The sequence below is a fragment of the Rhinopithecus roxellana genome, chromosome 4, assembly GCF_007565055.1.
Source record: "Rhinopithecus roxellana isolate Shanxi Qingling chromosome 4, ASM756505v1, whole genome shotgun sequence".
NCBI classification, from domain to species: Eukaryota; Metazoa; Chordata; class Mammalia; order Primates; family Cercopithecidae; genus Rhinopithecus; species Rhinopithecus roxellana.
The window spans coordinates 15092867-15103725 of NC_044552.1; the positions used below are offsets into that span (position 1 = coordinate 15092867).

Here is a 10859-nt window from a genome sequence, read left to right on the forward strand (position 1 = left end):
GTCTCGAACTCTGGCCTCAAGTGACTGGCCTGCAGCCCACCTCGGCCTCCCAAAGTGCTGGGATTACAGGTGTGAGCCACCATGTCTGGCCCCATACTACATTTTTTAACAACTGACCTACAAAGGAAACTTCATAAAGGTCTTCCATAATTTTTCTACAAAAATGTAAAGGAAAATGTAGTATAGAGACATGTCATGCAATTAATTTAAAAATTATGTTTAATACATTTTATGATGTTTGTGGTATATGTCAGTCTTTAAATGTTTAAACTTTGTTATTTTCTTATTCTAAATAAATCTTCCATCTAATTTTTACTGGAAATTTTGTGAACTTTTTCTAAAAGAAGTCTTCATCCCCTGCCACTCCCTGATCACCTACAATCAAAAAAGCTTCAGGCTCTATAGAGTCTGGATCTGCTTTTAAAAACAAACAAACAAAAACCTAGTCTTATCTTTGTTTAAAACTTTGATGAGGGCTAGGCACGGTGGCTCACGCCTGTAATCCCAGCATTTTGGGAGGCTGAGGCAGGCGAATCACCTGAGGTTAGGAGTTCGAACCAGCCTGGCCAAAATGGTGAAACCCCATCTCGACTAAAAATACAAAAATAATTAGTCAGGCGTGTTGGCACATGCCTGTAGTCCAACCTACGCAGGAGACTGAGGCAGGAGAATTGCTTGAACTCAGGAGGCGGAGGTTGCAGTGAGCCGAGATCGCGCCACTGCACTCCAGCCTGGGAGACAGAGCAAGACTCCATCTCAGGAAAAAAAAAAAAAAACCCACACAGAAAAGAAAAACAAAAACAAAACAAAACAACAACAAAAAGAAAACTGGCCGGGCGCGGTGGCTCACGCCTGTAATCCCAGCACTTTGGGAGGCCGAGGCGGGCGGATCACCTGAGGTCAGGAGTTTGAGACCAGCCTGACCAACACGGAGAAACCCCGTCTCTACTAAAAATACAAAGTTAGCAGGGCGTGGTGGCGCATGTCTGTAATCCTAGCTATTGGGGAGGCTGAGGCAGGAGAATCACTTGAACCCGGGAGGCAGAGGTTGCAGTGAGCCGAGATCATGCCATTGAACTCCAGCCTGGGCAACGAGTGAAACTACATCTAAGAAAAACAACAACAACAGCAACTTTGATTGAGAAATGCAAATCAGAACCACAACGAGATACCATCTCACACCAGCCAGAATGCCTGTTATTAAAAAGTCAAAAAACAACAGATGCTGACGAGTTTGTGGAGAAAAATGTAGCCTTTTACACAGTTGTTGAGAGTGTAAATTACTTTAACCATCGTTAAAGGCAGTGTGGTGATTCCTCAAAGACCTAGAGACAGAAATACCATTCAACCCAGCAATCTCATTACTGGATATATCCCCAAAGGAATATAAATCATTCTATCATAAAGACACAGGCACACATATGCTCACTGCAACACTATTCACAGTAGCAAAGACATGGAATCAACCTAAATGCCCGTCAATGACAGACTGGATAAAGAAAATGTGGTACATATACACCGTGGAATACTATGCAACCATAAAAAGGAACAAGATTATGCCGTTTGCAAATACATGGATGGAGCTGAAGGTCATTATTCTTGCTAAATTAACAGGAACAGAAAACCAAATACTGCGTGTTCTCACTTATAGGTGGGAGCTAAGTGATGAGAACACATGGACACGTGGTGGGGAAAAACACATGCTGGGGCCTGACAGAAGGTGGGGAGTGGGGAGGAGGGAGAGGATCAGGAAGAACAGCTAATGAACTGGGTGCTGTGGCTCACACCTGTAATCCCAGCACTTTGGGAGGCCGAGGTGGGCAGATAACTTGCGGTCAGGAGTTCGAGACCAGCCTGGCCAACATGGCGAAACCCCATCTCTACTAAAAATACACATTAAAAAAATTAGCTAGGTGTGGTGGTGCATGCCTATAATCCCAGCTACGAGGGAAGCTAAGGCAAGAGAATCGTGTGAGCCTGGGAGGCAGAGGTTGCAGTGAGCCAAGATCATGCCACTGCACTCCAGCCTGGGTGACAGAGCAAAACTCTGTTTCATATATATTCACACATGTATATACACACACATATATACACATACATATATATACACACACACACACATATATAATTTATCATGAGTGCTGAGTTTTCTGGCACTCCCTTAAATTTGATGCCCAAGCCAAGTGCCTTGCTCACCTCACCAGAGTCCTAGCCCTGCTTGCTGGAGGTGGTTGAAAAGTAACCTAAGATACATTTTCTTCCTAAGCAGCCAGCCCTTGGGTTAAAGTTGAATTTAGTGTGGTTTAAAAACTTTTTTAAATAGCTATAATTGTATATGACTTTTATGCACAGACCATCATCGAAAGGTTATCCAAAAACTAGTAATAGTGTTCACTTTGAGGGAGGGAAAATGGAGAGATAGGAAAGAAGCTTGTCTTAGACACTTATCTCAGAAACTTTTTTTTTTTTTTTTTTTGAGACAGATTCTTACCCTGTCACCCAGGCTGGAATGCAATGGCAAGATCTCAGCTTACTGCAGCCTCTGCCTCCTGGGTTTGAACCATTCTCCTGCCTCAGCTTCCCGAGTGGCTGGGATTACAGGTGCCTGCTACCATGCCCAGCTAAATTTTGTATTATTAGTAGAGACAGGGTTTCACCTTGTTGGCCAGGCTGGTTTGATCTCCTGACCTCGTGATCCGCCCACCTCAGCCTCTTAAAGTGCTGGGATTATAGGCATGAGCCACCGTGCCCAACCGGAAATGTATTTTAAACCTTTTATTTTCTTTTTCTTTTTCTTTTTTTTTTTTTTTTGAGACAGGGTGTTGCTCTGTCACCCAGGCTGGAGTGCAGTGATGCGATCATGGCTCACTGCAGCCTTGAATTCCTGGGCTCAAACAATCCTCCACCTCAGCATCCCAAGTAGCTGGGACTACAGACATGCACCACCATGCCCAGGTAATTTCTTTTTCCTTTGGTGTAGATTGTGTATCGCTATGCTGACCAGGTTAGTTTTGAACTGCTGGCCTCCAGCAATCCTCCCCTCTCAGCCTCTCAAAGTGCTGGGATTACAGGTGCAAGCCACTGTGCCCAGCCTGTTTTAAATTTTCAAGAGAAAATTTCTTAAGATAAATATATTTTTTCTTTATGACAATACTTGTAATAATTACAATACTTATTACAAACAATCAATACTTGTTTATTATGGAAAAATTAGAAAACATAAGATAAAGTAGGAAATAAAAACATTAAACATTTATACTTTCACCATCTAGCAATAAAACTGTTATTAAACATCTTGCTGTTTATCTTTTTCTGCCCGCCCATTTTCACTCCTGCACCCTCCATCACACTTCATACCACTACTGCCCTGGTTGGTTCTGACTTACTTTCAGATTTTATCTCCAACTAGCATATTCTGCTTGCAAAACAGGGACTGTGTCTAATTGGTCTTTGTAACTTTCCTAGAGTGTGGCTTTGGAGGCTTGGTCTGAACTAAAGACCTAGAAGACAGAACACCTGGGATTAAACCCCAGTGCTACTGTTTCTGCAAGTTATATGGCCTTTCTGAGCTGCAGTTTCCTCATCTGTAAAATGGGATAATGTTAGAGCCTGCGTCGTAGTGTTGCTCCATTATGAACATTGAAACAGGAAAATTCATGCAAATTGCTAAGCCTAGAATGTGTTGGTGCACACTAATTGTTTGCTGTGATTACATATCAGCACGGTGCTTCCATTCATTAACTCAATTCATAGTTATTGCATGCTGGCTGTGTGACATGCTTCTAGGTGCTGGGGACACAGCAGTAAATAAAACAGATACAAATCCCTCCCTTTGGGGAGTTCATATTCTATTGTCTGGGAAAGGGAGACAATATACAAATAAATACATAAAATACATAGTGTAGGCCGGGCACGGTGGTTCACACCTGTAATCCCAGCACTTTGGGAGCCCGAGGCGGGCAGATCATGAGGTCAGGAGATCGAGACCAGCCTGGCCAACATGGTGAAACCCTATCTCTACTAAAATACAAAAAATTAGCCAGGCATGGTGGCGCGTGCCTGTAGTCCCAGCTACTTGGGAGGCTAAGGCAAAGGAGTTGCTTGAACCCAGGAGGCGGAGCCTGCAGTGAGCTGAGTTTGTGCTACTGCACTCCAGCCTGGTGACAGAGCAAGACTCCGTCTCAAAATAAAACAAACAAAAAAAAAACCCCTCCAAAAGAAAAACCCATATATATATGTGTGTGTGTGTATATGTATATATATGTGTGTATATATATGTGTATATATGTATGTATATATGTATACATACGTGTGTGTATGTATGTATATATATGTGTGTGTATATATAGTGTAGCTGATGATGTATGTACTGTGGAAAATGTAAAACTTTGGATATCGTAAGTACTCATTAGATATGAACCGACTGACTAGTTTTTTTATGTTAACATGTAGATGTTTATTACTTTTGTTTTTTAACAAATATCTTTACAATATCCGAGTTTTAATTTCTAACAGAGTACGCATTAGTAGATATAACCCAAATAAACTGCTGGTCTTGGGATCCTTAACAACTTGGAAGAGTGAAAAGAAATCCTTAGAACAAAATGGTTGAGATGCTGCCTTATTGCCTTTGCTATGGAAGGTCTTCCATGTGGAGCAGCTTAAGTATACAATGGGTCTTCAAAAAGTTCACGAAAAATGCATATTATTTAAAAACTATGCATGAATTTTCCTTTTTTTTGCACCAAATAAACTTGTACTAACTTGTTGTAGCATGTCTGAACAGGATCTAGGTTGAGGCTCTACGAAGGATAAGACATCAGTTTGAAAAGACCCCCCATCAGAGAAACATGAATCCTGCTCAAATTGAAGCAAGAAGAAACATCAGACTCACGGTGAAGTTTGGCTGGAAGACTGATGACATCACTGATGCTTTACAAAACGTTTACAGGCACGATGCCCAAAGGCATCAGCAGTTTACAAATGGATAACTCATTTTTTAAAATTCCTTTTTATTATTATGAATACTTTAAGTTCTAGGGTACATGTGCACAACGTGCAGGTTTGTTACATATGTATACATACCGATTGACTAATTTTTTCCCCAGACTCCCCTCCTCTACTTTCTCTCTGTTCCAGTGTCCCCTTTCCAGTGGGATTAAGTAACGTGCACAGGGTCTGCAGCAGAGACAGCATGCAGTGGGCCCTGAGTGTGCTGTTTGGAAGGGCTGCGGCATGGAAGAGCCAAGCCCCAAGGTCATGGGACATTTGAACCTAGGACGTCAGAAGATACCAACAGGTGTTTTGATGTGAGTTTTCTTCTGGACCATCACACTGTTGTACTCTTATGTTTGCGCTCACCCGTGATCAGTAGTCATGGCACTGTGAAGTCAGGACAGTAAACAGCGGCCCATGGTTCCGTGTGGGGTGAGGGGCTGGCGCGCTGGCAGGAGGCGTTTATGATCCCAGGCAAGTCTTGACTGTGTCTGGCTGGCTGCTGCTGCAGGACCTTTCACCATGTTTACCTTTGCTCTGCTCCCCAGCGGACGATGTTTGACGTCGCATTTCCCAACAGACCTCTACTTTGACCTCATGCAGTGTGATGGTGAATACACAACAGAATTGTGAGGCAAACACCTGTTTGTAAATAAGGAGAAACCCAACCACCCAGGTCCAAATGAATGAGCCCAAACCTAAAATAAATCAGAGTGGGGGCAAGAGGGTTGCCTTTTTAAAGGAAAAATAAAACTTAGAGCCTGTTTTCCGTAAGCGTGTGCTTTCCATAGCACCTTCAGCACTGTGATGAATGTAGGGTGTTCTTATGAAGAGATTTTAAGTATGTGAAAGTTAATTCATTCCTGCAATCTTCCCATATCCAAGCCTTAACACATCAGTTCTCACAAAGTTTAAATCATCACACTATATATGTAATCATTTTTTCACTACTATGATGGCTAAAATTCCTCAACACAGATTGTTTGCTACAAACTGGCATGGGATTTGTTTTAATACTGCTTGCTTTGTGTGTATCAGTAAAGCTTGAAAACGATTAAGATTTGTAACTTTTCCTTTTCCCAAATGTAAAGCTTGCCACAAAAACTACAAAAAAATCCATTAGTTTCTCTACATGGTAGTCAGTCTTTATAAAACAGTCGCCAAGCCTTGCCTCCTGGTGTTCACACCTCTCCCATAGCCCATGTCACCAACAGGAGGCTGCACAAGTGGTAATGTGTAACTTCCAAGGCTGAGTCACAAAAGAGCTGAGCACTCCCCCAGCTCTCCCCTGCTTTGAGGAAGCTGGCCACCATGTTATGAGAACACTCAGGCAGCCCTTCAGAGCAACCAGCATCAATTTGCCAGCCATGTGAGTTTAACCTCCTTGGAAGCAGATTTAAGACTCTGATGGCTGTAGCCCTGGCTGACAGGTTCATTGCAACCTCATGAGAAACTGAGCCAGAACCACCCTAATAAAACATTCCCCAATTCCCTAACCCTCAGAAGCTGTACAATTGTAAATATTTACTGTTGCTAAAGACATACTAAGTTTGAGGTAATCTGTTACACAGCCATAGATAATTAACGTACTCTGTGTACATAAATATCTATAAATGTTTAGGAAGGATCTAGAAAGATGCGCATGGGGAATGTGGTGAACTTGGAAGAGGTGGCGTAGTAGCAAAAAAATAATACTTTTGTCTGTATCGCTTTAATTTTCCTCCAAGTGCACATATGTATGTTTCAATGATATAATTAAAAATAAATTTAGGGGTTCACTGTAGTGGCGACCCTGGGTAACCCTTGGAGAGGGCCTGAGAGACAAGGACATGAGGATCCCAGTGGCCGGGCTTCCTTCTAGGCTGAGGCTGTCCGCCTTGGGGGGCGCTGGTCGCTTTTGCATTTGAGGGTCTGGAGCGGCGACGCGAAAGCACTTGCCGGCGAGGAACCGCCGTGGCCTGTCTGACTCCTCTCCGCAGCTGTGGCCCGATCCGGATTTCAGGAACACGCCAAGGAAGATGTCTAAGTCCAGCTTAGGCTTTAAGCGTTACGTAACCAATCGGAGATTGGCTGAGACCCTGGCGCTACCCGCTGTGGGCAGCGACAAAGGTCGCAAATCATATGGAGAAAACAAAATAGACCTCCACACCTATTGCTGCAGTGCAATCCAGGTCCTGGAATCCTGACTCAGGCATTACTTGAAGTTGATGCCAAAGTGGTTGCCCTTGAAAGTGACAAAACTTTTATTGCACATTTGGAGTCCTTAGGAAAAAATCTGGATGGAAAACTACAAGTGAGTCACTGCGACTTCTTTAAAATAGATCCTAGAAGCGGTGGAGTAATAAAACCACCTGCTATGGCTTCTCAAGGGCTGTTTCAGAATTTGGGAATAGAAGCAGTTCCTTGGACAGCAGGCATCCCTTTAAAAGTAACTGGAATGTTCCCAAGTAGAGGTGAAGAAAGGGCGCTTTGGAAACCTGCATATGACTTGTATTCCTGTACTTCTATATATAAATTTGGACGAATAGAACGAAATATCTTTATTGGTGAAAAAGAATTCCAGAAACTAATGGCAGATCCCCGAAATCCAGACTTGTATCATGTATGAAGTGTTATCTGGCAAGCAGCTTGTGAGATTAAGGTTCTGCACACGGAGCCTTGGTCATCATTTGATGTATACACCCGAAATGGGCAGCTGGAAAACTAAAAGCATAGGGACTTATTAGAACTATTACAACACAATCTGTATCTTATTTGAATGACTCCTTGTGGAAATTGATTTACCAAGAACTTAACACTTATTCACTATAATATCTTTTTTCACATGTTAAAGCACTGTTTTGTGAGGCGCAGTGCCAATCTAATAGACCACTTACGTTCACTGACTCCACTTGATGCAATGGATATATTGATGTGAATAGGAAAAAAGGAAGAAGAGAAGATAACTAACGTGTACCCTCAAGACTTCAAAAAGCTTTTTGAAACTATAGAGTGTTCCAAAGATTGTGCTTATAAATGGCTATATGATGAAACCCTGGAAGATACGTAGCACCTAGACTGTTGTTTTTGGTGGAGCAGTTTATTTATTTGGAAACTATGACATGAAAACCAAATTTGAAAGCTCACATCCTTTCAGCAGAAGATAACTGTTCTTGTTTTGCACATGCCAGGTAGATCATTTAGTTGATATCATTGGCATATTGGATGAAATAGTGGCTGCTATTTTATTCACAATTGAATAAAATGAAAACTTCAGTTAATTGTGGATTTGATCAGATTGAATTCATTTTGTTTCAGATTCCTATTTAAATATTTCACTTTCACTGTTGCTGATTTTTGTATCTTCTTGAGGAGCAAGAGTCTGTTTATTATTAAGCTTAGAAAGTAAACAAAACTGATTTACTGATTTGTTTTGCATTTCAGTTGGTTGAAATGTATTGTCAAGTACTGTACAATGAAATTGTTTAAATTTTAATATGATTTAAACTTTTTTAGAAATTAAAATATTTTAAATAAAAATAAATAAATAAATTTAAAGCCAAAGCTTGGACTCAACGAAGATGTCCTTCAGTAGGTGAATGCATAAATAAACTGTAGTATATCTAGACAATGGAATATTATTCAGCAGTAAAGAGGAACACACTGTCAAGCCACAAAAAGAAAACTGAAGTGCATATGACTAAGTGAAAGAAGCTTGAAAAGACTATATACTGTATGATTCTAACTATGATATTCTGGAAAAGGCAAAACTTGGAGATAGGAAGAGCAGTGGTTGCCATGGTTTAGGGGAGAGAGGGATGAGTAGGCAGACCTCAGAGGTTTTAGGGCAGTGAAACTATTCTGCATGACACTGTAATGGTGGATACATAACATTATTAAAACCCATAGAATGGGCCAGGCACGATGGCTCACACCTGTAATCTCAGCACTTTGGGAGTCCAAGGCGGGCAGATTATGAGGTCAGGAGACCGAGACCATCCTGGCTAACTCGGTGAAACCCCGTCTCTACTAAAAATACAAAAAAATTAGCTGGGCGTGGTGGCGGGCGCCTGTAGTCCCAGCTGCTCAGGAGGCTGAGGCAGGAGAATGGCGTGAACCTGGGAGGCGGAGCCTGCAGTGAGCTGAGTTTGTGCTACTGCACTCCAGCCTGGGCGACAGAACAAGACTCTGTCTCAAAAAAAAAAAAAAAAAAAAAAAAAAAAAAAAAAAAACAACAACAACAACAAAAAAAACCTGTAGAATGTGCAACGCCAAGACTACACCTTAATGTAAACTATGGACTTTAGTTTAAAATAATGTATCCAGCTAGAAGAGCACGTTTTAATGTTCCCAACGCAAAGAAACAATGAATGTTTTAGGTGATGGATAGCTTAATTACCCTGATTTGATCACTACACGTTGTATACATGAATTGAAATATCACACTGTACTGCATAAATATGTACAATTGTGTTTCAACTAAAAATAATAATAAGGCTAGCCACAGTGGTTCATCCCTGTAGTCCTAGCACTTCGGGAGGCTGAGACAAGAAGATTGCCTTGAGGCCAAGAGTTCAAGACCAGTCTGACCAATATAGTGAGACCCTCGTCTCTATAAAAAAATTTTTAAGCAAAAAGTTAATTAAATTTAAAAATATATGATACAAAAGAATGTATCAATGTCTCATCAGCTGTAACAAATACATTACATTCATGTTCATTGTTAACAGAGCAAACAGTGAGCTTGGGTTGCCGAGGGGTGTATGGGAAAGCTGAACCTTCCACTCAGTTTTTCTGTAAACCTAAAACTGCTCTAAAAATAAAACATATCAATTATCTTTAAAATAAAATAAAATTATAAGATGACTAAAGACAAATAGACAAACATAGATATCACATCTAATTGGCCATTCAGGGCTTGCTGGAATAGCAACTTTTCTGAGCAAGGTGGGAAGGCTGATTCATTTGTCACCCTTATTTCTGCCCCCACCTTTTTTTTTTTTTTTCAGCCAGCAGATGGGATAAAATTTCAAAAACCTTGACTTTGGAATAAAGAACATTCTAAAACCTGGGTCCCTTACAAGCATGTATTGTTTGAAACAGGCCCCAAAACGCCAAACACAAGTTGAGAATGGGCTCCCATGATGTGCTGAGAGGCTCTGGGGAGCCAACAGATCTGGAAGAACTCAGCCGTGAACCTCACTGCATGGCTCTAGGCCACAAGAGGGGCAGCTCCCACTGGAGCCACTGCCCCGGCCTGGCAAGTCAACTCCTTCGCCCAGAGGCCTAGTGTGCCCAGACAGTTCCTGGGACCACGCATGCCCACTTTCTGGGTCAGATTCTTAACATGCGGGGGTGAGCAGAGAGATGAACAGGACTGTCCAGGGTCTGGGGAAGGGGGGCAGCCTGGAGAGGCGCTGGGTGGCACCAGGCTGGGCAGTGATGAAGGCTGAGTCTGGTCGCGGGAGATGGCTTCTCCACTGTGGTCCACGGTGTGATCTGTCGGGGGAGGAAGCCACACACACCAGGAGCAGTGCCTCTCGCTCACCGAACAAGCATCACTCCAGGCCAAGCTCAGTGCTGGGGAGACAGAGGTGAACAAGCCTGGGTTCCAGGGTCGAGAGCTTCTTCCAGTGGAGTTCAGATTGTGCCAGAATAAGCAGCCACACTAGGGTGTAAGTAGCAGCCCATGGCGACAACTGCTGTGAGAAAACCAAAGCAAGGGAAGGAGACCAGGAGGATAGGCCCGCGGGAGGGGCCAGGTAGGATGGGGGTCAGGAAAGGCTTGCGGGACTGGAAATGGGCGGTTGGCTAACGTGCCTTCCAGGGACTCCAATCTCCCCAGAAAAGCACCAGGTCCTCCCTGAGGGCTACACTACATCCGA

The 10859-nt window shown here is 42.5% G+C and overlaps 1 protein-coding gene and 1 pseudogene across 2 annotated transcripts in view; both read left to right on the forward strand.

Moving 5' to 3' along the window:
* LYRM4 (LYR motif containing 4) overlaps positions 1 to 5474 on the forward strand; it is a 201481-nt gene extending 196007 nt beyond the window's left edge. The window contains exon 4 of the transcript XR_004056802.1: positions 5140 to 5474. The gene's annotated coding sequence lies outside the window, so the exon portion shown is untranslated. The remainder of the gene's footprint in view (positions 1 to 5139) is intronic.
* A 1350-nt stretch (positions 5475 to 6824) lies between these two features.
* Positions 6825 to 8511, forward strand: LOC104664539 (annotated as a pseudogene). Its single transcript, XR_748289.1, has 2 exons — positions 6825 to 7078; positions 7123 to 8511. The product of XR_748289.1 is annotated as a dimethyladenosine transferase 2, mitochondrial-like (transcript).
* Positions 8512 to 10859: the final 2348 nt, after the last annotated feature.